The sequence below is a fragment of the Tursiops truncatus genome, chromosome 1, assembly GCF_011762595.2.
Source record: "Tursiops truncatus isolate mTurTru1 chromosome 1, mTurTru1.mat.Y, whole genome shotgun sequence".
In the NCBI taxonomy this organism is placed as follows: Eukaryota; Metazoa; Chordata; class Mammalia; order Artiodactyla; family Delphinidae; genus Tursiops; species Tursiops truncatus.
Window position 1 is genome coordinate 33,546,681 of NC_047034.1, and position 17,737 is coordinate 33,564,417.

Below are 17,737 nucleotides of genomic sequence, written 5' to 3' on the forward strand. Positions count from 1 at the left end.
CTTTTTGACAACTGGGCAGAGACAATAACAAGGCCCTATGGAGACAGTAGAGCCACATAATGGAAGAAGCTCTGGCCTTTAATGACTCTGTGAAGCAAAGCCACCCTGCAAAGCTAAACAATCAGCCAAGATTGTTATAGGAACAACAAGTAAACTTCTAATGTGTTAAAACATGGGAAATTTTGAGGATATCTTTATTGTTGCAGTATGGCCCTACCCTACATAACACATTCTGATTATGATACATTTGTGAAAACCCTATTAAACACACACATATGTATAGAAAAGAAATGGAATAAAATATACCAAGTTGTTAATAATGGTGGTTATCTATACGTGGTGGAATTATGGGAGGATTTCCTTTTCTTTGCATTTTTCTCCCTTTCCCAAATTCGCGACAATGAGCATGTGTTATTTTACAGTCATGACAATTATAAATTCTCTAAATTCAGGTAGTTACAGAGATAATAACAAGTTGAGAAAGAACCTCATTACCAGAAGGCATGTAGCAAGTCTATTCAAGTACAGAATTTAAGGGTAGAAAAAAGCAGAGGAAAAAGCAAGAAAATAATTCAGTTTCATATTCATTGAGGACATAGTCATGCAAAGAAAAAGAGTAGGAGCCTGAAGCAAGATGATGGAGTAGAAGGACGTGCTTTCACTCCCTCTTGTGAGAACACCAGAATCACAAGTAGCTGCTGGACAATCATCAACAGGAAGACACTGGAACTCACAAAAAAAGATACCCCACATCCAAAGGCAAAGGAGAAGCCACAGTGAGATGGTAGGAGGGGCGCAGTCACAGCAAAATCAAATCCCATAACTGCTGGGTGGGTGACTCACAGACTGGAGAACACTTATACCACAGAAGTCCACCCACTGGAGTGAAGGTTCTGAGCCCCACGTCAGGCTTCCCAACCTGGGGGTCTGGCAATGGGAGGAGGAATTCCTAGAGAATCAGACTTTGAGAGCTAGTGGGATTTGATTGCAGGACTTTGACAGGACTGGGGGAAACAGAGTCTCCACTCTTGGAGGGCACACACAAAGTACTGTGCGCATTGGGACCCAGGGGAAAGAGCAGTGAACCCAGTGGAGACTGAACCAGACCTACCTGCTAGTGTTGGAGGGTTTCCTGCATAGGTGGGGGGTGGCTCTGTCTCACCGTGAGGACAAGGACACTGGCAGCAGAAGTGCTGGGAAGCACTCCTTCACATAAGCCCTCCAAGAGTCTGCCATTAGCCCCACCAAAGAGCCCAGGTAGGCTCCAGTGTTGGGTTGCCTCAGGCCAAACAACCAACAGGGAAGGAACCCAGCAGCAGTCAAATGGATTAAAGTTTTACTGAGCTCTGCCCACCAGAGCAACAGCCAGCTCTACCCACCACAAGTCCCTCCCATTAGGAAACCTGCACAAGCCTCTTAGATAGCCTCATCCACCAAAGGACAGAGCAGAAGCAAGAAGAACTACAATCCTGCAGCCTGTGGAACAAAAACCACATTCACAGAAAGATAGACAAGATGAAAAGGCAGAGGACTTTGTATCAGATAAAACCCCAGAAAAACAACTAAATGAAGTGGAGATAGGCAACCTTATAGAAAAAGAATTCAGAATAATGATAGTGAAGATGATCCAGGACCTCAGAAAAACAATGGAGGCAAAGATCGAGAAGATGCAAGAAATGTTTAACAAAGACCTAGAAGAATTAAAGAACAAACAAACAGAGATGAATAATACAATAAGTGAAATGAAAAATACACTAGAAGGAATCAATAACAGAATAACTGAGGCAGAAGAACGGATAAGTGTCCTGGAAGACAGAATGGTGGAATTCACTGCTGTGGAGCAGAATAAAGAAAAAAGAATGAAAAGAAATGAAGACAGCCTAAGAGACCTCTGGGACAACATTAAACGCAACAACGTTCGCATTATAGGGGTCCCAGAAGGAGAAGAGAGAGAGAAAGGACCAGAGAAAATATTTGAAGAGATTATAGTTGAAAACTTCCCTAACATGGGAAAGGAAATAGCCACCCAAGTCCAGGGAGCACAGCAAGTCCCATACAGGATAAACCCAAGGAGAAACACGCCAAGACACATAGTAATCAAATTGGTAAAAATTAAAGACAAAGAAAAACAATTGAATGCAGCAAGGGAAAAACAACAAATAATATACAAGGGAACTCCCATAAGGTTGACAGCTGACTTCTCAGCAGAAATTCTACAAGCCAGAAGGGAGTGGCATGATATACTTAAAGTGATGAAAGGGAAGAACCTACAACCAAGATTACTCTACCCAGCAAGGATCTCATTCAGATTTGATGGAGAAATCAAAAGCTTTACAGACAAGCAAAAGCTAAGAGAATTCAGCACCACCAAACCATCTCTACAACAAATGGTAAAGGAACTTCTCTAAGTGGGAAACACAAGAGAAGAAAAGGACCTACAAAAACACACCCAAAACAATTAAGAAAATGGTCATAGGAACATACATATCGATAATTACCTTAAACGTGAATGGATTAAATCCTCCCACCAGAAGACACAGGCTTACTGAGTAGATACAAAAACAAGACCCATATATATGCTGTCTACAAGAGACCCACTTCAGACCTAGAGATATATATAGACTGAAAGTGAAGGGGTGGAAAAAAGATAGTCCATGCAAATGGAAATCAAAAGAAAGCTGGAGCAGCAATACTCATATCAGATACAATAGACTTTAAAATAAAGAATGTTAGAAGAGACAAGGAAGGACACTACATAATGATCAAGGGATCGATCCAAGAAGAAGATATAACAATTATAAATATATATGCACCCAACATAGGGGCACCTCAATACATAAGGCAACTGCTAACAGCTGTAAAAGAAGAAATCGACAGTAACACAAAAATAGTGGGAGACATTAACACCTCACTTACACCAATGGACAGATCATCCAAAATGAAAATAAATAAGGAAACAGAAGCTTTAAATGACACAATAGACAAGATAGATTTAATTGATATTTATAGGACATTCCATCCAAAAACAGCAGATTACACTTTCTTCTCAAGTGCACACGGAACATTCTCCAGGATAGACCACATCTTGGGTCACAAATCAAGCCACAGTAAATTTAAGAAAATTGAAATCATATCAAGCATCTTTTCTGAACACAATGCTATGAGATTAGAAATGAATTACAGGGAAAAAATGTAAAAAACACAAACACATGGAGGCTAAACAATATGTTACTAAATAACAAAGAGATCACTGAAGAAATCAAAAAATACCTAGAGACAAATGACAATGAAAACATGACAATCCAAAACCTATGGGATGCAGCAAAAACAGTTCTAAGAGGGGAGTTTATAGCTATACAAGCCTACCTCAAGAAACATAAACTCTCAAATAAACAATCTAACCTTACACCTAAAGGAACTAGAGAAAGAAGAACAAACAAAACCCAAAGTTAGCAGAAGGAAAGAAATCATAACGATCAGAGCAGAAATAAATGAAATAGAAACAAAGAAAACAATAGCAAAGATCAATAAAACTAAAATCTGGTTCTTTGAGAAGGTAAACAAAATTGATAAACCATTAGCCAGACTCATCAAGAAAAAGGGGGAGAGGACTCAAATCAATAAAATTAGAAATGAAAAGGGAGAAGTTACAACACACACCGCAGAAATACAAAGCATCCTAAGAGACTACTACAAGCAATTCTATGCCAATAAAATGGACAACCTGGAAGAAATGGACAAATTCTTAGAAAGAATTTGTCCATGGTTCCAAGACTGAGCCAGGAAGAAATAGAAAAATATGAACAGACCAATCACAAGTAATCAGATTGAAACTCTGATTAAAAATCTTCCAACAAACAAAAGTCCAGGACCAGATGGCTTCACAGGTGAATTCTATCAAACATTTAGAGAAGAGCTAACAACCATCCTTCTCAAACTCTTCCAAAAAATTGCAGAGGAAGGAATACTCCCAAACTCATTCTATGAGGCCACCATCACCCTGATACCAACACCAGGGAAAGATACTACAAAAAAAAAAAATTAGACTAATATCACTGATGAATATAGATGCAAAAATCCTCAACAAAATACTAGCAAACAGAATCCAACAACACATGAAAAGGATCACACACCATGATCAAGTGGGATTTATCCCAGGGATGCAAGGATTCTTCAATATATGCAAACCAATCAATGTGATAGACCATATTAACAAATTGAAGAATAAAAACTATATGATCATCTCAATAGATGCAGAAAAAGCTTTTGACAAAATTCAACACCCATTTATGATAAAAACTCTCCAGAAAGTGGGCATAGATGGAACCTACCTCAACATAATAAAGGCCATATATGACAAACCCACAGCAAACATCATTCTCAATGGTGAAAAACTGAAAGCATTTCCTCTAAGATCAGGAACAAGACAAGGATGTCCACTCTCACCACTATTATTCAACATAGTATGGAAATCCTAGACACGGCAATCAGAGAAGAAAAAGAAATAAAAGGAATACAAATTGGAAAAGAAGAAGTAAAACTGTCACTATTTGCAGATGACATGATATTATACATAGAGAATCCTAAAGATGCCATCAGAAAACTACTAGAGCTAATCAATGAATCTGGTAAAGTTGCAGGATACAAAATTAATGCACAGAAATCTCTTGCATTCCTATACACTAATGATGAAAAATCTGAAAGAGAAATTAAGGAAACACTCCCATTTACCATTGCAACAACAAAAAAATAAAATACCTAGGAATAAACCTACCTAGGGAGACAAAAGATCTGTATGCAGAAAACTATAAGACCCTGATGAAAGAAATTAAAGATGATACCAACAGATGGAGAGACATACCATGTTCTTGGATTGGAAGAATCAGTATTGTGAAAATGACTATACTACCCAAAGCAATCTACAGATTCAATGTAATCCCTATCAAATTACCAATGGCTTTTTAAAAAATTAAGTTATTTTATTTTTGGCTGCTTTGGGTCTTTCCTGCTGCACGCAGACTTTCTCTAGTTGTGGCGAGTGGTGGCTACTTTTTGTTGCAGTGTGCAGGCTTCTGATTTTGGTGCCTTCTCTTGTTACGGAGCACGGGCTCTAGTCTCATGGGCTTCAGTAGCTGTGGCTCGTGGGCTCAGTAGTTGTGGCGCATGGGCTTAGTTGCTCTGCAGCTTGTGGGATCTTCCCAGACCAGGGCTCGAACCCATGTCCCCTGCATTGGCAGGCGGATTCCAAACCAGTTCACCACCAGGGAAGCTCCACCAATGGCATTTTTTATGGAACTAGAACAAAAAATCTTAAAATTTGTATGGAGACACAAAAGACCCCGAATAGCCAAAGCAGTCTTGAGGGAAAAAAACGGAGCTGGAAGAATCAGACTCCCTGACTTCAGACTATACTACAAAGCTACGGTAATCAAGACAATATGGTACTGGAACAAAAACAGAAACATAGATCAATGGAACAAGATAGAAAGCCCAGAGGTAAACCCACGCACCTATGGTCAACTAAACTATGACAAAGGTAGCAAGGATATACAATGGAGAAAAGACAGCCTCTTCAATAAGTGGTGCTGGGAAAACTGGACAGCTACATGTAAAAGAATGAAATTAGAACCCTCCCTAACACCATATACAAAAATAAACTCAAAATGGATTAGAGACCTAATGTAAGACTGGACACTCTAAAACTCTTAGAGGAAAACATAGAAAGAACACTCTTTGACATAAATCACATCAAGATTTTCTTGATCCACCTCCTAGAGTAATGGAAATAAAAACAAAAATAAACAAATGGGACCTAAGGAAACTTAAAAGCTTTTGCACAGCAAAGGAAACCATAAACAAGACGAAAAGACAACCCTTAGAATGGGAGAAAATATTTGCAAATGAATCAACAGACAAAGGATTAATCTCCAAAATATATAAACAGCTCATGCAGATCAATATTAAAAAAACAAACAACCCAATCCAAAAATGGGCAGAAGACCTAAATAGACATTTCTCCAAAGAAGACATACAGATGGCCAAGAAGCATATGAAAAGCTGCTCAACATCACTAATTATCAGAGAAATGCAAATAAAACTACAATCAGGTATCACCTCACACCAGTTTGAATGGGCTTCAGCAGAAAATCTACAAACAACAAATGCTGGAGAGGGTGTGGAGAAAAGGGAACCCGCTTGCACTGTTGGTGGTGGGAATGTAAATTGATACAGCCACTATGGAGAACAGTATGGAGGTTCCTTAAAAAGCTAAAAATAGAATTACCATATGATCCAGCAATCCCACTACTGGGAATATACCCAGAGAAAACCACGATTCAAAAAGACACACGCACCCCAATGTTCATTGCAGCACTATTTACAATAGCCTGGTCATGGAAGCAACCTAAATGCCCATTGACAGACGAAGGGATAAAGAAGAAGTGGTACATATATACAATGGAATATTACTCAGCCATAAAAAGGAACGAATTTGGGTCATTTTTTGAGACGTGGATGGATCTAGAGACTGTCATACAGAGTGAAGTAAGTCAGAAAGAGAAAAACAAATATCGTATATTAACGCATATATGTGGAACCTAGAAAAATGGTACAGATGAACCGGTTTGCAGGGCAGAAATTGAGACACAGATGTAGAGAACAAACGTATGGACACCAAGCGGGGAAAGCCGCAGTGGGGTGGGGCTGGTGGTGTGATGAATTGGGCGATTGGGATTGACATGTATACACTGAAGAGTATAAAATGTATGACTAATAAGGACCTGCTGTATAAAACAAAAAAGGGATCAAATGTATTCTATTGGAAAGAAGCAAAAATAGACCATGTTTACTGTCTAAATTATATAATAATTTAATGATATTTCGCATCTATTGCAGATGTATTTATTATTGCAGATTGTGTTTGCTTCATCAATGTCTCTGCTTTGGTAATCTCTGCTGTTTGGTCATTTCTTTTTTTTTAACTTGAAGTATAGTTGATTTACAATGTTGCGTTAGTTTCTGCTGCACAGTAAATTGATTCAGTTATACATTAAAAAAAAAAAAAAAAGAGTAGGGACATCACAGAGGAAAGCCCCAGCCCATGCCCAGCCTGCGTTCTTACTCCTGCCCTGAACCTCTGTCCACCTCATGCCATACCCTGTTGCTGCAGGCATTTGAGGGTGGGGGAGAGGTTTTAGCTTCTGTTTCTATTTTCCTTCATATTGTTTAAGGAGCTGAGGCTATACATGAAGTTAACACAGAGAGGGTCTAGGACCAGAAGGCAGAGAAAGGAGAGTCAGGTGTTGGAAGGTGGGCACTAGTAGGACAGAGGTGCTGCACATACTTCTGGAAACCCACTCCTCCCCAGCATAGTACAGAGCACATGGTATACATGTTACACGTCTGACTGTTCTATCCTGAATTCCAAGACATGAAAAAGGAGGGAGGGAGCTTTCAAAGGAACAGGAAAGAGAAAGGAAGAGAAAAAGATCAATAGAGTTTAAGGAAAGAGTTAGACAAGAGGGAAAAGCGATGGAATGAAAAGATGAGAGGAGGGACCTCTAACTGCAGGAAAAGAAAAAAACGAAGAGAAAAAATAGCAAAGGAGGAGGTACTTTTCGCAGGATGACAGAGGCCTTTCCAGGGTGAAAGAGAACTGTGGTGCCTGGGAGGAGTTGGTATGATAATTAGGGCTGAGGAGCCAGGGGTCGATGTCATGAGGGCTCCCCAGGCATCAGTCCCAATCCCAGGTGGAGCAGCTCCGCCAGGGTGCAGTGTGGGGCCCTTTTCTTTGCATTTTTCACCTGCAATTCACCTCCTCCCTGGGGATGCTGGGGAAACAACAATTCTGTTGATGCCAAGTTGCTTGGATAGATTCTGCTACCTGCTATTTGAGGGATAGGACAGGCAGAGCTTTCTGGAGATTAATTTTTGATTTATTGGTGGTAACAATGGTTTATTCTGATACACCCCAGGGTAAAGAAAGGGCTGTAAATATTTTAAATGCTGTTAGCCAGTGACAAGAAACATCACTGGTTGGGGAGCAGGGCAAATGGGAATTTCAAATACCTTCCCTAAATTACTTAAAGGCAAACTGTGAACACTTCTAGCTTGTTTAAGAGGGAGGCTGAGGGTAGGCGAGGGAAACCTTATTAACTCGGACAGCATCTTCTTTTCTCCGTAGAGTGCATTTGCTTTCGCTACAGATTGGTTGGCTTGGCTTTCATAGCTTGCTGAGGCAGTGTAAGGAGGCAGCTTTCAGCCTCCTGAAAAGAAGAGAGATCAGGGACCAGAGCCACCTGCCCCATACTCTCCACCAGGACCAGAGGAGCTCAGGACAAAGAAGCAGGGTGGGGTGGTGGGTAAAGCCTGGACCATGAGTCCAGCCTGGTTGTATGACCTTGGATGAGTAATTTTGACCCTGAATCTCAGTTCCTCTACCTGTAACATGGGACGATAATCCTTGCTGGTGTGAAAGGATGAAGATTGTGAAGTCTGGGAGTATTTGGTACGATTCTTGGAAGAAACAGCCCTCTGGGGTTTGCTTTTTCAGCCTCTTCAGCCCTGTTTGTCAGGCAGAGAAGAGGCTATTTCTTCTCACATGACAAGGAAACTCTGGCTGAGTGAGGGAATGTGGGTGATGGTCAGTGTCAGGCTCCCTGGAAGCCAGGATTAGGATGAGGTGAGTAAGCTATTATATTTGCCCCAGGCGTGCAAATTTAACGGGGTGCCAAAACACTCTGTCATCAAGATGAATAATATTTTAATGTAATACTTTTAAGATCAAAATTAATGCAAAAAAATCCATAATGAACAAAATATCTAATTTTAAAATAGAGACAGGATCAGTTCCCATCTCATAAAACAAGCTGTTTCTTCCCCCTGAGCACAGAGGCAAGGATTCCCTGGGGTGGAGGAAACACTGCCTGGGACTCCGTATTGAGATTTTGTCCCTCTTGGCCTCTCAGTTTAGGGTATGACTCCTTTCTTTCTCTGACCTCCAGCTTTCCCAGCAGAGCCAGGAGAGGCAGGCCACCTGCTCACAGGATCTGGAGTAAGACCAGGCTGCACTTCAGTCCCTGTCCCATTGTTTACTAGCTCTGGGAGAGTGGGATAGTTGCTTAATATTCTATAAGCCTCAGTTTCCTATCTGTAAGCCTCAGTTTTCTCACCTGTGCCGGCCTCATGGAGTTACTCTGAAGATTAAATGAGATCATGTAGGGGGAGGGATGGACTGGGAGTTTGGGGTTAGTAGATGCAAACTACTACATATAGAATGGATAAACAACAAGGTCCTACTGTATAGCACAGGGAACTGTAGTCAATATCCTGGGATAAACCATAAAGGAAAAGAATATGAAAAAATAATATATATGTATATAACTGAGACACTTTGCTGTATAGCAGAAATTAATACAACATGGTAAATCAATTATACTTTAATAAAAAATAAAATTAAAAAAATGAGATAATGTACATAAAGCATGTAACAGAGGGACTGGTCCACATTAAGTGCTTAATAAACATTTGTTATTATTTTTTCCATAAAATGGGTATCATGTCCTCAGCCCCAAAGTGAGACAAGTTATATTCTAAAAAGCATGATAATACCTAGAAGGAAGGACAGAGCTCCATTCTACTCCTGGAAGCCACCAGGAAGACAGTTCTATATGCTCCTCCCTCCAGCTCCTAAAAATTCTGGTCCTGGCCTGGGCATCTCAGCAGCCCCTCCCAAGAGAGGCTCAAGGCTGGACCCTGACCTGCTGGCCACCTGCCACAGTGAGCAGGTGCTGCCAGCCCAGTGACAGGTCACCATGAAAAAGCAGACTCAGGGCAACTGAGCTGAGGGTCCTGGTGATGAAAAGCTCCCCACGGACACTGTAACTGGTCCTGCTTCCCCTTTTAAGTTGGGTACTAAGAGCATGGAGCTAAATTTATGGCCCATCTTTAGCAAGAGCATAATCCTTCATTTCGTGCATTAGGTTACGAACCTCCATTTAAAATGCACGCTCTTATTTTCAATTTGTCTCATTTCCAGTCACTCGTTTTAATTTACTTTAAGCTGCCTTAAATCCATTTTGAAACAAGGTGAGGAATAAATAAATACATCCTATCTGTATTTAAACAGCTTTCCATTGTATATGTATGTATTCTTGTGTATCTCTTTTGAAAAAATTACTGCCTGCTGATGCCTGCAAATGGCTGTGTTTGTGTTTGCTAATTGTGTAACTGACTGGATTCAAAATTGAGAGCTCTGATGAGTACCTAGGAAGCAAGGAAACAGAGTGTTTTCATTTTCAATATAAAAAGCAGGGTTGGGCCCAGGTGTCTGCCCTAGGAAGAGTCAATTTAAGGCAGTGGTTCTCCGCTGGGGCCAATTTTGCCTCCCAGGGGGCACTCACTTGGCAATATCTGGAGACATTTTTGGTTGTCACAACTCGGGGTGCAGGGAAGGCATCTGGCATTGCTACTGGCATCTAGTGGGTAGAGGCCAGGGACGCTGCTAAACGTCCTGCGATGCAGCCCCCACCATAAGGATGATCTGGTCCCAACTGTCAACAGCACCGAGGCTGAGCAGCCTTGACTTAAGGGTAGAAAGAGGGAGGAGGGGCAGAATCTTGTAGGGACCAAGGAGGGCTAGAAACCATGGGGGCAGCTCGTGAACGTGGTCAGGAAAAGGGAGCAGATGAGGGCCCATCTCCTCAATCCCCAGGAGACCCCAGTGCTCCCATAAAGCCACAGGAGAAGCAAGAGCAACTTGGGAAAGAAAGGCCTTCTCCAGTCCAAGGGGGGCTGGGTTCCGGTTGGCTGGGATAGGGAGACTTTCTCCACTGGGATCTCCATCCCGCCAGGCTTTCTGCTGTGTTGGCCCAGGGGAGCCCTGCTGGGGGTCAGAGGGCAGAAGAAACACAGGCAAGGGGCCTTCATTCCTAGCCCCCCTCTGTGGAGCTGCCTCAGGCTGGCCAGTTCCTCAACCGAAGTCACAGCCCTTCTCGAGGCGGCCGACTCCACGTGCCTCTCCTTAGACGTTCTCCTAACAACCTGTAGCTCCCCCTTCGCCACTGACCACCACGGTTCTGCCACCAGCCAGCTCTGCACACCTGGGTGAGTCATTCCACCTCTGTGGCTTTCACTTTCCTAGTTTGTGAGGTGAGGGGTTGGACTAGATAACCAACTCGCAGATTTTCTGTATAGGAATGAAAATGTCCTGGCCTGGGCCGCTGCCCAGATCCTGGGTTGGGGGCAGCAGAAGCAGGCATCCTGTGGCAACTGTATGCATCCCAGGCCTTCCAGAGGGTCCCTGGTGAGAGCAGGAGAAGGCTGGGAGCCCCAGGTCCTCTTGTTGGCTGTCCTGGGGGCGTGGAGGTGGGGTAAGCTCTTCTGGGTCCTCCGAGGCCCCCTGACTCCCTCCCACCCTCCTCTGCCAACCACACCTCTCTCAAGGCTATATGCATTCTCCTGGGCCCAGGTGCTCCAGGCCAGGAAGTCCCGGGGACCACCGTACACTCAGCGCTGCCCTGCTGGTACCAGCTGGTGGGCTGGGCAGCTTCCTAGGCAAACCTGAACAAAGCTACACACTGGATGCTACACACTGGCAGAGCTGGCTAGAGGCCAAGGGGGCCCCCTGCCTCGGGACAATGTTGCATCCATCAGCCCAGACTTACAGGCATCGCTCCTGCTCTGATGGACCATCAGGGCTAGACCTCAGCAACCTCCTTTTAGAAAATGGGCGGGGATGGAAGCATGGTCGATGCAGTCACAGTCAGTGAGCGGCGAGCAGTGCCCACGTCAGGCATGAATAAGCAAACACTTCCTGAGTCTACAGGGAGTACATGCTCCGTGCCAGGCGCCTTCATAGAGAGCATCTCATTTAATCTCACAAGTCCTCGGTGGTGAGGTGGGTCATTGTGCAGCTGTTTCTCATTGAAGACTCAGTGTAGAGAGGGGAAATGACTTTCCCAGGGTCACACAGCCAGCAAATGGAAGAGCGAGGGTTTGAACCCAGGACTATGGGCTCTAAACCCTGACAGCTTCCCATTACACCACACCTTACAGAGTCTCACCTTATAGAGACCACCCTCACTCTTCCTCCCCATCAAGGGAAAAGGCAGGGTTAAGTGAGAGCTGCCAGCTGCCACTGTCGAGTCTGAAAGCCCTGGGGCTTTCCAGGCTCTCCAGGGTCTTCAAGCCAGCATGGCAAGAGGGCTGGGAGTGCCTGCGGGGAGGTAGGGAGGCCATTCCAGGAGAACAAGACCACCAAGGTGTGGCCCCTCGGCACACAGCTTTCTTGCTGGGCCCACCCCACCCGATGCTGGGCGGATCAGGTCCTCTGGAGCATCTTCCATGGCATCTTCCAGTGGGGACGGAGTCTAAGGAATCTCCCACCAGCCTTGCCTCCACCTGGGCCGCGGCTACATAAGAGGCAAATTTTGCTAGCCTGTCCATCAGGAGCAAGGTCCCTTTTCCCCTTTGAGTCTGCAAGGGGCAAAGATGAGAAAATGTCCGTTTCTTAGCTGGACTGAAGAATTCTCTCCTCCCTCCCTTCCTTCTTCCTTCCTTTCCTCCCCTTTCTGTCACATCCACATCCAACCTCCCTCCCTCCCGCAACACAGACTCAGTCACCAGCCTCCTCTGTGCTCCCAAGAAACCAGTGCATACCTTATCACAGCCTTGTCACCTGGCATTATAATTGCTTCTCATTGTCTGTCTCCCCCCGCCTCTTTGAGCTCATATCCCTGCCCTGGCCCAGGGCCTGGCAGGCTAAGGGCCTGTGGGAGAGCCCAGCTCATCCATTTGCTTCCTCCACAGGTGGGCCCGGCTCTGGGCTTGGTGCTGGGAGAGGCGTTCAGGAGCTAGGAGACTCATCACTGCTTTCCGCCTCCTGGACTGTGTACATGGAGACAACCCAGGGTCAAGCAGGGCAGGGCCAGTACAGTAACCTCCAAGATATTACTCAGACTTTTTGGAAAGAGGAGATGAGGACCGAAGTTGTCAGAGAAGTCACTAAGGAAAAGGTGGGATCCTTAGGGATGCGTGGAGCTGGACTGGTGCAGGGGGGGCTACTCCAGGTCAGGGGAGGGGAGGCACAGTGAGGGCGGGGGACGTGGAGGGCGGCCCCGGCCAGATCAGAGGGTAGGCGCTGGGGAGAGGAGGGAGAGGACTAAGGTCAGTGCCTGGTCTGCCTGCTTGTCGACCACCTGCTGCACCACAGGCTGACTGAGGCCCGCCGACGCCAGCTGTCGCTCACAGCAGCCCTGTGGGAGGCGGGCCAGCTTCTAGCTCCGTTTCGCAGGTCGACAGCAGGGCGAGCAGAAGCTCCAAGAGGTTCAGCCGGTGCTCAAGACCGAAAGATAAGGGCAGTCACCCCTTCATGCTATCCTGGGTGATCCTGCTCTGGAGAGACAGGAGGCTCCCAGCCTCCTATCTGGGCTGTGTTCGGGGACTGCGCTGGGGGTCACCTGCTGACCCCTACAGGTGAGCGGAGTCCGGCCTTGCAACCTCCCACCTGCTGGGCTCCCGGGTCGGCTGAGTCTCCTCTCTAGGTCTCTGTGCTGTGCACAGTGCCCCTACCCCGTCTTCAAAGCACCCCCTGCAGCACGGCATGGCCCCCTGCAGGCAGGGTTGTGACGTCGCCAATGCCTGCAGCGTGGGGGATTGATGGGGCAGCTGTGTCACAGGGAAAACAGCGCTGGTCTTGGAGCCAAGATGCTGAATTTGAATCTCAGCTCTGCTGTTTACAGACAAGTCATGTCACCATTCTGAGTCTCATTCTCCTCCTCCGTGAGCTGAGGGAATGGTCGGTACGACCCCAGGCATCGTGGAGGGCAGAATGAGAGGACCTCTATGAAAGCACTTTCTTGGTGCTGAGCGTGTGGAGATTGAAGCCTGGGTCTCCATGTGTCATTCACTGTAAACCACAGTGATCATCTATACTGTACAGAATCACAGCATCTGGGCACTGGAGTGGGCTCAGGGGTTGTAGATTTCTCCTTCCTACCCTGTTCAGAACTCCAGTTACAGCATCATCCCTGATGGTGGCCAACTTGTCTCTGCTTGATCCCGTCCAGAGGCCCAAGCTCACCACATGTGGGCGCCCCAGACCGTGCTCAGGGTTAGAACGTTCTGCCTTTCACTGACCTGAAGTCTGCCTCTCTCCCCTGCTTGCACACATACACTCTGACACACACAGCAACGGGAGCATAAATATTTATGACACGTGGCTAATGCAGTCGGCTTATAGGATTCCCAGTGCTTCAAATGGGAGATTTTTGTACAAGAAGGCTTTTATCTGCGGAGGGGGCCCGGGTGGGGAGTGGTGGAGGCAAGTGGGAGAGAGGCGCCTCTGAGTGTTCACTGCGGCAGCCCCAGTGCCTGAATTTGAAGGGAAGGTTAGCTGGCACCTGCCATCTTGGTCTCTGGGCTACATGAGAATCAATCAGCTTTGGAGGATTTTACTCAGGAAACCCCTTCCTGGCTCTGCAGGGCCAGTCTCAAGGTGAAAGAGTTCCTAATCAGAGGGGTCTAAACCCTCCTTACCTGGCCGCCCTGAGACTGAGTCCTCCCAGAGGGTGGAGCAGAGTGTTTCCACTCCCATCCACGCTGGTTTCCAGATTTCTTCCAGAGCTGAGCCCAGGGAGGAAGTCCTAGATGGCTGTGCTAACCTCCCAAGACCCCTAATACAGTCACGTCCCACCACATCTCCAGCAGAGGAAACGCACATATTCCAAACACTTCAAATGGTGCAGCCAAGAGCTTGTATTCATGTGGGGTCAGATCCTCCCACGGCTGGCCAGCCCGTACCCTCAGTGTGGCCACACTTCTCAGCATCCTGGGACTCTGCAAGGGGTGGCAAGCAAAGGGGTGGGAGAGTGGTCAGCTTGCACCTGGGCCTCAAGCCTGGAGCGTGCCTGCCCCGTTGCCCCTTTCCTGGCAGCACCCACAGGGCAGAGCCTGAACTGGAGAGGAGTTTCCCTGGAAGGGAGTAGAATGACTTCTAGCTGGACTCTTGATAAGGCAAGATTTAATCACCCCAGAGCTTCCCCTCCACCCCCTTCCAACCCTACACCCTAAGCTACTGCCCCTCCCAGTCTTAGACTCTACACAACTGACCTATGAGTATCTCACTTCATTCCACGTGTCCCTTTAGCAAAACCAGTTTTATTTCCCCCACATCGGACAGCTCCTCTGCTGAGGAAGAAAGGGAGGATACTGAAGAGTATCAGGCTAAAGAGAAGACTGGCTGTAAAACCTGGGCTGGGCGCCCCAGATTCTCATTTATCATTCAGGCTGGGGTGTAGAACCTTCTCCTGCAGGAAATTGTTGCTCGTTCCACCCACCCCCAAAGGTTAATCCCCTCCCCTCTGTGTTCCTGTAACACCCTGGGCATCTTTCTATCACTGTGCTAACAACATTATATTCATTTTGCTCATGTGACTTCCCCCCCCCAGAGACCATAAGCTCCTTGAGAGCAGAATCTGTGTAGTGTTTATTCACAATCCGTGCCCACCACAGTGTCTAACATAGAGTGGGCACTTGGTAAATATTTGGTGAAAGCTTCCCTGAGCTTGTGAAATTCACAAAAGAAAATGGAGCCTCAGTACATACATATTAATGGTTCAGGTAGGGGTGGGATTGAAATGCAGTAATAGAGAACAGAGACCTGCCTGCACTTGTACATGTTTTCCAGAGGGCTGGGTGGGTGGAGCGGAGGAAAGTGACTGCAGCAGTGGGAGGAGGGTCAGGGTTCTGAGCTCTTGGGGATGAGGCCAGCTGCAGGCTGCTGTCTCTGCAGGAAAGAACCACAGTCCTGCAGCACAGTGACCATGCCTCCAGTCACTCAGGACCAAGTGCCAGTATAAGGGGGGTGAGCAGTGAAGACAGCAGTGGTGTTACCTATGTTGAATGGCCATCCATCACCTGAGAACTCAAGACGTCTTTCAGGAGCACCCACTCTGCTCTTAGCACTGAGGGGGGGGCATAGAGATGAACCAAACCCAGGCCCCCACCTTCAAGGAGCTCCCAGTGCCATTGGGGAGGTGAGACTCACAGTTCTCCAGTGAGCAACTCAGCCAGGGTACAATGACAGACTGCATTGTGTGGTGTGATTGTGAGTGTCAGGGGTGAGAGGGGTGACATCACCAAAGGCCGACGGCATGCTAGGTGATATAAGGAAGTACAGACACCTCTAATGGTACCTGTAGAGAAGCAAATAATGCCTAGAGCAGCCAGAAGAAAGGGCTGCACGTCCCACCAGCTAAATGTTGAGAGCCAGGGGAAGGTTGCCTTCAGAGGCTGGAGGTAGGGAGTCAGAGCCTTGAATGATCCCTAAGAAAAGAAAGTAGTTAATTACGGAGAGAAGAGTGGAAGGACAGGGCAGAGCCCAGGACACTCCATCCACTCAAGTCTGGGAAGGGGATGGGGGTGCTTGGTGTGCACCATGGAGATCTTCTTCCTCGTGAATGAATTTTTGTTGTTTAAAATTAAAGCATTAAAAACTGTAAATCATTTTAAAAGGGCATTCAGTGAAAAGTTCAGCTCCCTCCTACCCTGACTACCTTCTCAGATTCCACTGGTACCTGTCTCTCATGTTATCACTCCAGAGATTTCTGAGAATATAAAAGTTTATATTTTAACACAAATGGCAACACACTACAATGTTCTATATCTTGTTTTTTAAAATTAGAAATATGTGGGTGATTATTCCATTAAAGTCCCTATAGAGTTGCTGGATTATTTTTGATGGTTTCAAATAATAATTCCATTGCATGCATGTGAGAAAGGAACTTAACCAGAGCTACAATGATGCACAGTCAGGTTATTTCCAACTTTTTGCTATTGTAACTGGTATTACAGTATTCTTGAATGTATGTCATTTTATACAGGTGTATCTACAGAAACAGCTGCATCAAGGAGTATGTACATTTAAAATTTGAGAGCTATTACCAATAGTCCTCCATAGAGATAACACTGTATGAGAGTACCTGTTTCCTTCCTTTCCCACAGTACTAAACTTATTTGATTTTTGCCAATCTAAGTAAAAATGATGTCTCATCATAGTGCTGATTTGCACCCTGAATGAGTTGAACATCCTTTCACAAGTTTAAAAGGCATTGTTTGGGGCTTCCCTGGTGGCGCAGCGGTTAAGAATCCGCCTGCCAATGCAGAGGACATGGGTTCGAGCCCTGGCCTGGGAAGATCCCACATGCTGCTGAGCAACTAAGCTCATGTGCCTCAACTACTGAGTCTGCGCTCTAGACCCTGCACACCACAACTACTGAAGCCCACTCACTTAGAGCTCGTGCTCCACAACAAGAGAAGCCACTGCAATGAGAAGCCTGCGCACTGCAACAAAGAGTAGCCCCCGCTCACTGCAACTAGAGAAAGCCCACACGCAGCAACAAAGACCCAACGCTGCCAAAAAAGTTTAAAAAAATAAAAGGCATTATTTGCCTTTCTTTTCCTATGAAATGTTTAAATCCTTCATCCATTATTTTCTATGAAACTGTTGGTCTTTTTCTTATCGATTTGTAGGAGCTCTTTATTAAAGTAACCTCTTTTTATGATGTTGCAAATACTTTCTTATCTGTCATTTGCACTTGTAGCTTTTTTTTTTTTTTTTTTGCGGTACGCGGGCCTCTCACTGTTGTGGCCTCTCCCGTTGCGGAGCACAGGCTCCGGATGCGCAGGCTCAGCGGCCATGGCTCACGGGCCCAGCCGCTCGACGGCATGTGGGATCTTC

At 45.8% G+C, this 17,737-nt stretch overlaps 1 long non-coding RNA gene across 1 annotated transcript; it reads right to left on the bottom strand.

Moving 5' to 3' along the window:
• Positions 1 to 14,737: 14,737 nt before the first annotated feature.
• LOC141279134 (uncharacterized) lies at positions 14,738 to 16,023 on the bottom strand. Its single transcript, XR_012332969.1, has 3 exons — positions 15,892 to 16,023; positions 15,109 to 15,186; positions 14,738 to 14,835 (listed from the first exon to the last, which is right to left on the bottom strand). It is a non-coding gene; the product is annotated as an uncharacterized lncRNA (long non-coding RNA).
• Positions 16,024 to 17,737: the final 1,714 nt, after the last annotated feature.